Source organism: Piliocolobus tephrosceles, chromosome 7 (assembly GCF_002776525.5).
Source record: "Piliocolobus tephrosceles isolate RC106 chromosome 7, ASM277652v3, whole genome shotgun sequence".
Classification (NCBI taxonomy): domain Eukaryota; kingdom Metazoa; phylum Chordata; class Mammalia; order Primates; family Cercopithecidae; genus Piliocolobus; species Piliocolobus tephrosceles.
Window position 1 is genome coordinate 70,750,095 of NC_045440.1, and position 13,842 is coordinate 70,763,936.

At 38.9% G+C, this 13,842-nt stretch overlaps 1 protein-coding gene and 1 pseudogene across 3 annotated transcripts in view; one reads left to right on the forward strand and one right to left on the reverse strand.

Annotated features, from left to right (window-relative positions):
* The window catches only part of SLCO5A1 (solute carrier organic anion transporter family member 5A1), a 161,609-nt gene that overhangs the window by 116,842 nt on the left and 30,925 nt on the right, over nucleotides 1-13,842 (reverse strand). The window lies entirely within an intron of this gene.
* On the forward strand, nucleotides 9,098-12,692 carry LOC111549209 (annotated as a pseudogene).

Here is a 13,842-nt window from a genome sequence, read left to right on the forward strand (position 1 = left end):
AGAGAGAGAGAGAGAGAGAAAGAAAGAAAGAAAGAAAGAAAGAAAGAAAGAAAGAAAGAAAGAAAGAGAAAGAAAAGAAAGAAAGAAAAAGAAAGAGAAAGAAAGAAAAAGAGAAAGAAAGAAAGAAAAAGAAAGAAAGAAAGAGGCATTTACCATATGACCCAGTAATTCCATTCTTAGATTACCCAAGATAAATTAAAATACATGTTCACACAACTAGTGCTAGAGGGCATCTCAAATGGTTTTGGGGGCAAGAAGGGGGTGGAGATTGCATAATGGCACAAGCAGACATTTTGGGTGATGGAAACATCATGATAGTAGTGGTAAATATAGGACTATAGATATTTGTCAAAGCGACCAAATTCTATACTTAAATTTAGTAAATCTTATTGTATGTTAAAATTACATCTCAATAAAATTGATGCAAAAAATATAATTATTGACATGTTATTCTATGATAAATGCCTAACAGTGGTTCCAATAACTATAGACTTCAGGAGACAGAAAAGGAAGAAGAGAATGAATACTTATAAAGTGCTTCCTGCGTGCTTTTTAAACACAATAGTAACTCCTGCCAACAAGTTATCTGAAAGATAAGTTTAGTTACTTTGCACTTTGAAGAAGGTGTCTCATCTTTGAAATAGAAAGAAATGCACCCAATTCACAAAGCTAGTAAGCAGTAGATTCAAGCCCAAGTCTGTCTGACTTTGAAATCCAAATACTACTCTACACCCCATGGTTTCCCATGTAATTTAAATACAGCCACAAATGAAATCACACTTTAACCCAACAAATATCAAAAGCAAACCATCCAAAAGAAATCAAGCCACCATTGCTATTCTCCTAGCAGAAGGATATTAATATGTGCAACAGTCAAATAATACATAAGAAATCTCAACACCAAGTCCTAACCTTTTAAAGAGAGAATCCTGAATAGCCATAGAAGCTATTATGATTTTCAGAGCAAAGTTATTATAGAGATGTTTGCATAAATACACTATGTGAAATTTTTAAATTTACTTACACATTTGATCAAATTCTCAAGGACATTTCTGGAGTAACCTCATCACTTATAGAGCATTAATTCTGAGGCCTGACTACAGATGATATAGTTATTATGTAATATTTAATAGTTCAAAATGGGAAGTTAATATACTTCTAAAAATACCAAAGAAACTAGTATATAAAAATGTCAACTGTGATCACCAAAAATTGCTTCTAGTTGTATCTAATTATCTCATACTCTCTTTAAGAGTTCTGCATTTCATATCAGGGATGGCCTGAATAAGTAACATTATTTCATACGTGGCAACTGTTTAGCTTATTGTCAATGATACAGATTTATCATGATCTTATAAACCTCATGATCCATCCAATCCCTCAATTTTTAACTACTTCCAGGAAGTTTCACCAATAGGCAAATATGCTGAGGGACAAAAAAACAAATACTAGGAGCATTTTAAAAATAATTATAACATTTTAAAAATAATTATAAGCATCCCTAGCAGGCTTCAGTGCTTAAGCTGCAACAATTAATGTGATGTACCAAATTTTCACAAGTGCAATGCATCTTTGCAGCTCATCTAATGGAGTTTGGGTAATACTATTCATTAGTAAGAACCCTTAGAAACAATTGTTTATTTTGTTCTCCCCAGGAAAGTGATCTTTTCATGATTTGGCAAATGGGGGTGCATACACACACACAACAACAACAACTTAATAGTTGTTTTTGTAGTAATCTACAAAATGGACAGCTAAAGTACATATGTGGTCATCTATAATCCCTTAAAAAATTATCTTGCATAGAACTGTGTAGATAATTGAGGAAAATGATGTCTATGTCAAATATTTGGAGAAAGCTCTAAATTAATGAATACTTTGATTACTTAAACAGCCTGAAAGAAATTAAGTAAAAGCCTTGACAATTCAGTCTAAGAAAATAGAGAATAGTTAAGGATCCATTCCAAAATTTTGGAAGAAAGAGTGAAGATGCATTTAAATGTTATTAGATTGAATTTGCAAAGCTGTCTGCATGGCAGAAGGCAACGGAACCCCTTTGTAACCTAGGGCTGAGCAGCTGCCTCCTGCTGACTTGTCCTCATCTATTCCCTACAAATGCAGCCAGAGTCCCACATCATCACCCACAGGATGAAATCAGAAGGAGCCTTACCTCATTTCAACTCGTGGCATCTAACACTGACACATCAACCTCTTCTTACAAAGAGTAACATTATTCTTTCCAACTTCTGATACATTTCTGACCAATCAAGATTCAGACCTGTACGTGCCCTAAATTGACATATCATTTTCCTTTTCCCCCATTGGAAATGCTTCAAATATATAACTTTCTCTTTATGCCACATGATCGTTGCAATTGAGTAGTGTCCGGCCACTGACCGGAAAGAAGCAGTTAGTTTTGCAGACAGCCCTAGTTATCAGCATCTGCATGTGCTTATGCACCATGGCAATTAATCAAGGTTGCCCGGATTGGATGATAACATGACTTCAGGTCCACAATCCCTCAACCTAAACCCTTAAAGCTGGATGTGTCTTGGAATTAAGATTTTTTCACATTTTACAAAAGTAAAATGGTGCCTGAGGCTGTATGTTATGTAACATCTCAATGAAGTCCGGAATGGCATTCCAAAATCAAGCACACTAATATTTCTGCAACAAACGAATGAGTATTCACACTAAGTATGATTTTGAAAATAGCCACAAATCAGGTCAGATTAGGCTTTGCCATCACGTGAGCTGTGAACTAACTATTGGATCTCAAAGCTTTTAGCTGAATATAGAAGTAATAGCAGAGGAATAGTAGCAGTGGAAAATCATTATGAGAACTGGTATATGCAAACAGATGCCAGGCACTAGCTATACATGATCTCCTTAATCTCCCCAACAACCTTGAGGTCAAAACTACCTTCAAGAGACTGTTTTACACAAACTGACTTAAAAACACTCTTTTTACAAGGTACGTGATATATAAATGTTTTAAACCCCTCTCCCAAATCATGAATCAAACCCAATATTGTTATTAGCCCATTCTTTTATTGGCTTTCTCATTTTGAATGACATTTCTGTTCCTGATTATAGGATTTTAATCTCATTAGAGTCCTACATAACAAATCCAGAGGTAGATTTAAAAGAAAAAAATCACACAATTTCAAATTATTTCAGGAAGGCAACCCTGAGATTATTCACCAGTTCAGCAACTCAAACCAAAATTACACACTAACAATTACCCCATTAAGGAGCTTTGCTTCCTTTAGTGAAGTATGCTTATCCCATAAGTATGAAATTTATGTTTACTCTACCATTATAGGGGAAAACTTGATTTAAAAAAAAATAAAAGACTGTACAAGAGCTCAAGGTGTTAGTACGGAATTGGATGGTAATCTGCTGAGTCTAGGACTTGTATACTGAGACCTGTGAAAATCTCATTACTTACCTTAGCCCACCATCCCCATATGCAGCTCAAGTGGCCCTCAGTCTTCCTAGCTGTGTATTCTACATTTAACTTATTAATTTGGATTCGGACTCATCCAAATCATGCCAACTCAGCTTGCAAACTCCTCGCCCAGATTACATCTTGTGGAGGTTTTATAAACATATTACTCCATATTACTTACATCATACTCATAATAAAGAATTACTAACATCATAGTATATGAGGCTAGAGTGATATGATAATCACCCCTCATATCTCCAGTAAACAATTCACTCTAACAACCTTGGTATAAACTGATTATACATATAATTATCATTTTTAATGTTCATCTTGTTCAAACAATGAATTAGATACTATAACAATGTAATGCATTAGCATTTTATTCTTTAAGATGCTTCCCTACTGTGTACCTTAATTAAGGAACAAGGAAAGCATCCCAACTAAATTTATAGTCTTAGTATAATCTAAAATTATCTTCTCACAAATATGAAAATCTTTGCTATTGCAAATGTCTTAGGTTGAGTTCCTTCAGAAGCCAAACCTAAAAGATTTGAATGCAAGTAATTTGGCATGATTCTGGAATCCATGTCTACTGTGCTTAAGGATACCACACCCTGTGCTGATTCATCTAAATACTATCTGTCTCTGAAATATCCCCAAACATATGTATTTATTCCACACGCATAGTCATCGGTTTCAGTATTGTGTGTGTGTTCATTCCCCAAGAAACAGAATGCATTCCCAAGCAGTAAAACTGGCCCAGGACACAACACTGTGCCTCTTGGCTAATGGGCCTTAGCTACTATAGAGCACCATCACCTCCAGCCAAACTACCAAAGCTAATATGTCTCCATATTGTTGGTTTCTCTTTTGTCCGTGTATTTTGTGTTTTGTGAACAATTTTGACCCATACTGTCTCAAAAATCAGTATGCAAGTAAGAGTGCTGGATGTGTGACAAAAATTAAAACCTAGGAGAATCAACCTGAACACTGAAAGGCAAGAAGTTTTAGCTCCCTAGGCAAGAAGTTTTATCTCCCTTGAGGCATCATCAAGTAAGTGGTCAAAGACAGTAAGAGTCTTCTATGTGGAATCATAAAAAGAGCTCAAATACACAGAGAGAGAATGAAACAGTGGTTACCACCTGCTGGGTGGGGGAGTGGTCAGGGAATGGGAAATGTAGTCAAAGAATTCCAAATAGCAGATGGGTATGATGAGCAAGTTTAGACATCTATCGTACAGCATGAGAACTAAAGTTAATAAAATTATACTGCATATCCGGGTTTTTTGTTAAATAAGTGGATTTTAGCTGCTGTCTTATCACAAAGAATTAACTATCTGAGATGATAGATATGTTCATCTCCTTCACTACCGTAACCTTTCTACTATCTATTAATATATGTATCCCACAACATGTTGCAAACCTCAAATATATACAATAAAGAGTATTTTAAAATAATAAAAATATTGATAGTACAACAGGGTGACTATAGTCAATAATAACTTAATTGTACATTTTAAAATAACTAAAAGAGTGTAATTGGGCCAGGTGTGGTGGCTCACACCTGTAATCCCAGCACTTTGGGAGGCCGAGGAGGGTGGATCACAAGGTCAGAAGTTCGAGACCAGCCTGGACAATATGGTGAAACCCCGTCTCTACCAAAAATACAAAAATTAGCAGGGCATGGTGGCAGATGCCTGTAATCCCAGCTACTCGGGAGGCTGAGGCAGAAGAATCACTTGAACCCAGGAGGTATGGTTGCAGTGAGCAGAGGTCATGCCACTGCACTCCAGCCTGGGCGACAGAGCAAGACTCCTTCTCAAAAAAAAAAAAGAAAGAAAGAAAGAAAAGTGTAATTGGAGTGTTGTAACTCAAAGGATAAATGCTTGAGGAGATGAATACCCCATTCTCCATGATGTGCTTATTTTACACTGCATGCCTGTACCAAAGCATCTCACAGATCCCACAAATATATATACCTACTGTGTACCCACAAAAATTAAACATTAAAAAAGTAATAATAATAATAAATACTAAAAAAGTGGGAGAAACATATTTGTAACATTTATCTCACCTAAAGACCTAATATTCCTAAAAAATTTTAACTATTAAAATTGAGGAAAGAGAGCTAGGTGTGGTGGCACACACGTGTAGTCCCAGCTACTTGGGAGACTGAGCTGGGAGACTCACTTGAGCCCAGGAGTGTGAGCCTTCAGTGAGCTCTGCTTGTGCCTGTGAATAGCCACGGCATTACAGCCTAGGCAATCTAATGAGACCCTCTCTCTAAAATAAAAATAAATAGAGGAAAGAAACTATGATACATGCACACATCAAAATAATATGCAGCTTTAAACTACAATAAACAAGAGCAGTATAAACTAAAAGCAAAAAGAATAAAGGGCAGTGAAGGTGAAGATCAGCAGTCACATGGGATTGGTGAAGGGAGCCTGCTGACATTCTGAGGGCATCATAAACAGACTGCAGCCCGGGAAGACTGAGCAACAGCTGGGTGAGTAGAACCAGAAAGAACAAAGGCCAGAGGCACATCATGACTTCAGGGGATTTGAAGAGAACAGAGAGCTGTTGCCAGGACTGCCATTGTACAAATAGCATATTCCCTTCCAATGTTACTCACATAGAAAGAAGGAAGGGAGGAAGGAAGGGAGGGAGGAATGGAGGGAGGAGGAGAGAAAGGAAGGGAGGGAGGAGGGAAAAGAATAAAGGCCTGGAATTTCCCCATTCTGCTGGCTGTCACAGGGTGCAGAGCTGAGGCTTCCTCTGTTCCTGCACCCTAAAGGTCCTCTGATCACATCCCCTTGCTCTCTCATTCTTGGCTAGCTGAGCTCCCATCACCACCCACCACCTGAGTGTTCTAGGGTACATTTCAAAGGTGCAGAAACTGGGGCCAAGAACATGCAGAGAGCCATCTCAGCATAATCACTCTGCAGGGACAGAGAAACGTGAAACCTCTGCAAAACCAGAATGGCAGCAATCACGATCAAATGAGTAGACACTATAAATCCAAGACATGGATGTACTGAGTCAGGAGACAAGAGATTTGAGGGAGGGATACTATATTGTTAAATTACAGTCATTAAAAATTGTGCTTTGTTTGTTTAGAAGAAACATATTAAATTCATGACAAATACTTAATACATTTAAAATTATCTGAGATGTAATGTTTCCCTCCTTCCAAGTCTGCAGTGCTGCTCTGCAGTTTTCATTTAACACAGCAAGTTCACACCTTGTGGCAGAGGCTGTGTTAGGTACTGAGATCATGAACACGACTGAGAAATAGTAACTTCCCTCAAGGAGCCCAGAGTCCAGTGGGACAGCATCCAGGTCATTAATAACAGAAGCATTTGCTCTGAAACTAGGATTTTACTAATTGGAGTTTTATTTCATTTTTAAAATCCTATACTCAAGAATTTAAAGACTTTCTCTAATAAGTGAATTACAGAAAGCTTGCTTTGGGAGATATTCAAGCAAATATTGATCTGACCATTAAAAGAAGCTCAGACTATCAGGATAAACAACATTATAAATAGTAAAGTCAAAACAAAGTCAACAAGGAAAAGATCCAAGTCAAAATTCTGTCTTTGCTTTTAAATAAAATGGAGTATTTTTATTCTAGCATCTATTTTTATCATATATTAGATATATTAATTCATCTGTCAATATCCTAGCTATTACCCATCTTCTTCTGTAAAGCATTGGGGTGTTAGAAAATGTAAGCACCCTTAGAAATAGTATAATTTAGTTGGAGAGAAGAAACTGACAACAGAAATGTTAAAAGATATAGATTAACGACATTTCAACATAAGAAAATCTCAAGTCAGTATGTGATTAATGGCCAAACGGAGCAGGGCTATTGCAATTTACGAAGGAAAAAAAAATGAACATTTCAGACGAGTGTATATTTAAGCAAGATCTTGAAGGACAAGTAAAATTTGGACATAAAGGAAGCAGGAGGGCAAAAGTGCTACTGTACAGAAGTATGGTAGGAAAAGACCATAAATAAGGTAAGTGGTGAATTATTTGAGAGAGCAGAGATTGAGTAATGTGGACAGCTTTCAATGTCGAGCCAGGAAATTGGATTTTATCCTCAGCAATGGGGAATGTAAGGAGCCTCTGCTAGTGTTTGAGCAAAGGAATGATATAAGGAGGTATTTTAAGAGCATTCGTCTGGCTTTACTATGCAAGAATTAAAAGGAAGTCGATGGATAAGAAAAACCCAATAGTCCAGACGTCAAGTGGTAAGGATGAGAAGTAGGTTGGGACAGTGGACAGTCGTGTGAGAGGTTTAGGAGAAAAGATTCATAAGACTTGATAAGTTATTAGAGACCAGGAGATTCACTGGTCTCAGCAACAGGTGGCCAAGGGGAAAAAAATCATTAATGAAATTAAAAAGTCAAGATGGAAGACGTTTCAAAGAGGGTAAAAGCTAATGGAAGTAGGTCATAAAACTGAGGTAAAAGCACTAATCATAGGACTTAATGTAGTGAGTGGTATACACTCTTTGGGAAAAAAATCGTAGTAAATATAGTGTTTTTTGGGGTTTTGGGGGCATTTTTATTTTTTGTTTTGTTTTGTTGCTGTTGTTGTTTTTTAGATGGAATCTCACTCTCTGCCCAGGCTGGATGGAGTGCAGTGGCATGATCTTGGCTCACTGCAGCCTCTGCCTCCTGGGTTCAAGCGATTTTCCTGCCTCAGCCTCCCAAGTATCTGGGACTACAGGCATGCACCACCACCCCAACCACTTTTTTTGTGTTTTTAGTGGAAACGGGCTTTCACCATACTGGCCAGGCTGGTCTCAAACTCCTGACCTCAAGTGATCCACCTGCCTCGGCCTCCCAAAGTGCTGGGATTACAGGCATGAGCCATTGTGCCCAGCCAATATACTGTTTTTAAATAATATTTTTTTCCTAACTATAAAGTAACTTAAGTTCAGTGCACACAAATTTGGTATCAAAAAAAAAAATCCAAAGAAATAAAAGTCATTCAGAATCCTACTACCCAGAGATGGCTACTTTCACAGACGTCTATCCTTTGAGTCTTTTTTTTCCCATGTCAATAAAAATAATAGAGCTGACATGGGGCCTCATGCCTATAATCTCAACACTTTGGAAGGCTGAGGCAGATGGATCAGCCTTGGCCTATCCTCTTGAGGTCAGGAGTTTGAGACCAGCCTGGCCAACATGGCAAAACCCTTCTCTACTAAAAATACAAAAATTAGCTGAGTGTGGTGGCATGCGCCTGTAATCCCAGCTACTCAGGAGGCTGAGGCATGAGAATCACTTGAATCCAGGAGGCAAAGGTTGCAGTGAGCTGAGATCGCCCCACTGCACTCCAGCCTGGGTGACAGAGTGAGACTCTGTCTCTAAATAAATAAATAAATAAATAAAATTTTTTAAAATGAGTGGGAAAGGGAGTAGAGGAGACAGAAGAATGGCTAAGATTTATTGACTGCCTATTACATTCCAAGCATTAGTCTAAGGTCTTGACATATATTAACAGTTATTCTTTGAAACAATTCTATGAGCTAGATAATATTACTATCCCTTTATGCAGATGGAGAAACCAGGGGCCAGAGAGATCAAGTCTGCTGAGGCTGCCTCACTTGTTGTGAGGTGAGCAAGCAGCAGACATGGCACCCTCTGGGAGTCATGGTTTCCCTGGCAGTCCTGGTGCTATTGCTTTGGAGGACATGGAAAGAAACAGCACAGGTGGCAGAGAGAGGTATGCATTATCATGGATGAGAACTGAAGACAGTTGCTGGAAGGAGACTGGATGATAGAATTTTGTGCCCTGTGGTACCCACTTGTCAAAAGCTTCCACCAGAATGGGAAAGTTTTGCTGAATGGGGAGAAGTTCTTGAGGTTAGTGTAGCAAAAGTAGATGTCACAGGGCAGCCAGGACTGAGTAGACAGTTCATCATAACTGTTCTCCTACTATTTATCATTGTAAAGATGGTGAACTTAGACACCATCAGGGTCCAAGGACTAAAAAGGACTTTAGAACTTTATAAGTGATGAAGAGTGGAAGAGCATTGAACCAATTCCATCATGGTTTGGTTCAGGTTTTTTTCTGATGAGCAGTATGTCAGCACTCTCAGCACTCTATGTGGATCAGGATTTGCCATGCTATTTTACTGAAGGCCTTAGATTACTGGTTTGGAAATTGTATACAGTTTTTGCTTTAGCAATTCTGCTTTCAGGGCCGTTTTTAGGACTCTTTATGGTATTTGTGTCAGATTGCCTTTGTCCTTCAAAAAGGCGCAGACTGCAGCCATACTTGTTACATTAGTTCATTCTTGCACTGCTCTAAAGAAATATCTGAGACTGGGTAATTTATGAAGAGAAGAGGCTTAAGTGGCTCACCATTCTGCAAGCTGTACAGGAAGCATGACAGCTTCTGCTCAGCTTTGGGGGAGGCCTCAGGAAACTTACCATTGTGGCAAAAGGCAAGGAGGAAGTTGTTTCTTCACATAGCCCAAGCAGGAAGAAGAGAGAGAGGGAAGAGGTGCTACACACTTTTAAACAGCCAAATCTCATAATAACTCACTCAGTCTCTATCATGAGAACAGCACTGAGGGGATGGTGCTAAGCTATTAATGAGGGACAACCCCTGTGATCCAATTACTTCCCACCAGGCCCCACCTCCAACATTGGGGATTACAATTCGGCATGAGATTTGGGAGAGGACACAGATCCAAGCCATATCACTCAACCTCTGGCCCTTCCCAAATCTCACATCCTTCTCACATTGCAAAATACAACTATCCCTTTCCAACAGTCCCCTCAAAGTCTTAACTTATTCCAGCATTAACTCAAAAGTCCAAAATCCAAAGTCTCATCTGAGACAAGGCAAGTCCCTTTGGCCTATGAGCCTGTAAAATCAAAAACAAGTCAGTAACTTCCAAGACGCAATAGGGTACAGGAATTGGGTAAATACTCCCATTCCAAAAGAGATAAATTCAGTAAAAGGGGCTTCAGACCCCTTACAAGTCCAACAAGTCCGAAATCCAACAGGGCAGTCATTAAATCATAAGCTTCAAAAGAATCTCCTTTGACTCCATGTCCCACATCCAAGGCACTCTGATGCAAGGGGTGGGCTCCCAAGGCCTTGGGCAGCTCTGCCCTGTGACTTTAAAAGGTTCAGTCCCCAAAGCTGCTCTCATGGACTGGCATTGAGTGCCTGTGGCTTTTCCAGGATAAGGGTGCAAGATGACAGTGGATCCACCATTCTGGGGTCTGGAGGATGGTGACCCTCTTCTCACAGCTCCAGTAGGCAGTGCCCCAATGGGGACTTCATGTAGGGACTGCAACCCCACATTTCTCCTCTGCACTGCCCTAGTAAACAGTCTCCATGAGGGCTCCAACCCTGCAGCAGGCTTCTACCTGGACATTCAGGCTTTACCATACATCCTCTGAAATCTAGGTGGAGGATCCCAAGCCTCAGCTCTTGTGCTCTGTGCACCAACAGGGTTAACACTGCGTGGAAGCCTCCAAGGCTGACAGCTTACACCCTCTGAAGCATCGGCCCAAACTGTACCTGGGATCTTTTGAGCCATGGCTGAAGTTGGAGCAGCTGGGATGTGAAAAGTAGTGTACCGAGATTGTGCAGGGCAGGGGGCCCTGAGTCTGACCCATGAAATCACTCTTCCCTTCTAGGCCTCTGGGCCTGTGATGGGAGGAGCTGTCATGAAGGCCTCTGAAGTGCCTTCAAGGCCTTCTTCCCATTGTCTTATCTATTAAAATTTGTCTTACTTTTAACTATGCAAATTTATCCATCCTGACTGAATTCCTCCCCAGAAAATGAGGGTTTTTTTTTTTTTCTACCACATGGCCAGGCTGCAAGTTTACCAAACTTTTGTGTTCTGCTTCCTTTTTAAATATAAATTCCAGGGCTGGGTGCAGTGGCTCACCCCCGTAATCACAGCATTTTGGTAGGCTGAGGCAGGAGGATCACTTGAAACCAGGAATTCAAGACCAGCCTGAGCAACGCAGTAAGACCCTGCCTCTACTAAAAATACAAGAAAATTAGCCAGGCATGGTGGTGTATGCTTATAAACCCATCTACTCAGGAGGCTGTGGTGGGAGAATCACCTGAGCCTGGGAGGCAGAGGTCTACAGTGAGCCATGATCATGTTACTGCACTCCATCCTGGAGAACAAAGCAATATTCTGTCTCAAACATGACATACATATATACATATATATATGTATTCAAGTTTCAGGTCATTTTTTTGCACACACATATAAGCATAAAACATTAGAAGCAGCCAGGCCATATCTTGAACACTTTGCTGATTAGAAGTGACTCCCACTAGATACCCTAAATCATCTCTCTCAAGTTCAAAGTTCCACAGATTCCTAGAGCAGAGGCACAATGTAGCCAGACTCTTCGCTAATGCATAGCAAAAGTGACCTTTACTCTAGTTTCTAATAAGTTCCTTATCTCCATCTGAGATCTCATCAGCCTGGACTTTATTGTACATACCACTATTGGCATTTTGGTCACAACCATTTAACAAGTCTCTAGGAAGTTCCAAACTTTCCATTATCTTCCTGTCTTCTTCTGAGCCTTCCACACTCTTTCAACCTCTACCTATTACCCAGCTCTAAAGTCACTTCTACATTTGCAGGTATCTGTATGGGAATGCCCCACTCCTCAGTACCAATTTTCTGTATTAGTCCTTTCTTGTACCACTCTAGAGAAATACCTGAAACTGCATAATTTATAAAGAAAAGAGGTTTAATTGGTTCATGGTTCTACAGGCTGTACAGGAGGCATGATGGCTTCTGCTTGGCTTCTGAGAAGGCCTCAGGAAAGTTACAATACAGGCAAAGGCAAAGGGGAAGCTGGAACTTCACATGGCCGATGCGGGAGGAAGACAGAGAGGGAAGAGGTGCTACACACTTTTAAATAACCAGATCTCATGATAACTCACCCACTCACTATCACAAGAACACCACAGAGTGGATGGTGTTAAATCATCCATGAGTGGCCACCCCCATGATTTAATCACCTCCCACCAAGCTCCACCTCCAACACTAGGGATTACAATTTGACATGAGAGTTGGGCAGGGACACAGATCCAAGCCATAGCACCAGTACAAAAAATTATTACCAGAATCTTCTCAATCTTTTAACAACATGGAGGAGGAATAAAAGGTAGATGAAGAAGTTTCCAAAGAGGAAGCTGAAAGTAAAGAAGGAATAAAGAAAGGCTTTCCATAGAATACCATAAATTGGCCATGGATAAATCCTAATTTTTGTAGTTATCTTAATATTATGATTTTGACAAAAATAGAAGATTAATCATTTCTTTTGGTTTGAAGTGAAATGTTACTTGCTTGTATACATATTGCAGGGCTCAGACTAGACTGTCATTAGATTGAGAGTCTACATTCAGAACATAAAAGCACTAAGTATAAAAGTTTGAAATATGATTTAAGCACAGTGTGGTGGTTTAAATAGTTTAACTTTTGAAAAAACACTGCCAAGCGGTGTGTTTGTTTAATAATAACCTGTTTCAAGTCTGAGTTTTGAAAATTTATATTTTACAAGTATTATATTATTGGAGGTATTTAAGAAGCTTACTTTAGAGAAAAAGATTTCTCATCTAGTACAGTTTTTCTTCGTTTCACTGTATGAAATAAGAAGATACTTCCCACAAATAAAAAGAAATATTCCACAAATGGGAACTTTGCCCATTGTCTCAAGAAGTGTGTATTTCAATAACAACTCTGTGGACTTTTTAGAGATATAATCAAATTTTTTTCATACTTTTAGATTATGCAACTAACAAAAACTACATTACATTAATTATAGTTTTCTACACACAATAATGCAGGATACGCTATTGATTTAAGAAGTTTTTATTTGTCTGTAATATTCTCTTGATTCCTATAAAGGTTGTATTAATCCATTCTCTCACTGTTATAAGAACTTACCTGAGACTGAGTAATTTATAAAGGAAAAGGGTTTAATTAACTCACAGTTCAGCATGGCAGGGGAGGTCTCAAGAAACTTACAATCATGACAGAAGGGTAAGCAAAAATGTCCGTCTCCACATGGCAACAGCAAAGAGAGGTACTGAGAACTCACTATCATAAGAACAGCATGAGGATAACCAATGATTCAATTACCTCCCACCGGGTCGTTCCCAAAACATGTGGGGATTATGGAAACTACAATTTAAGATAAGATTTGGGTGGGGACACAGCCAAACCATATCAAAGGTTGATTTCCTTTTTTGTATTTTTCTTATTTGCCATGGATTCCATTTTTATTTTTCAAATTAGATAATAATTTCCTGAAAATATTTTTCATGTTTTGGTAAATGGTATTTTTTGTTGTTGTTTCAAACTAAAGTTTACTGAAAGAT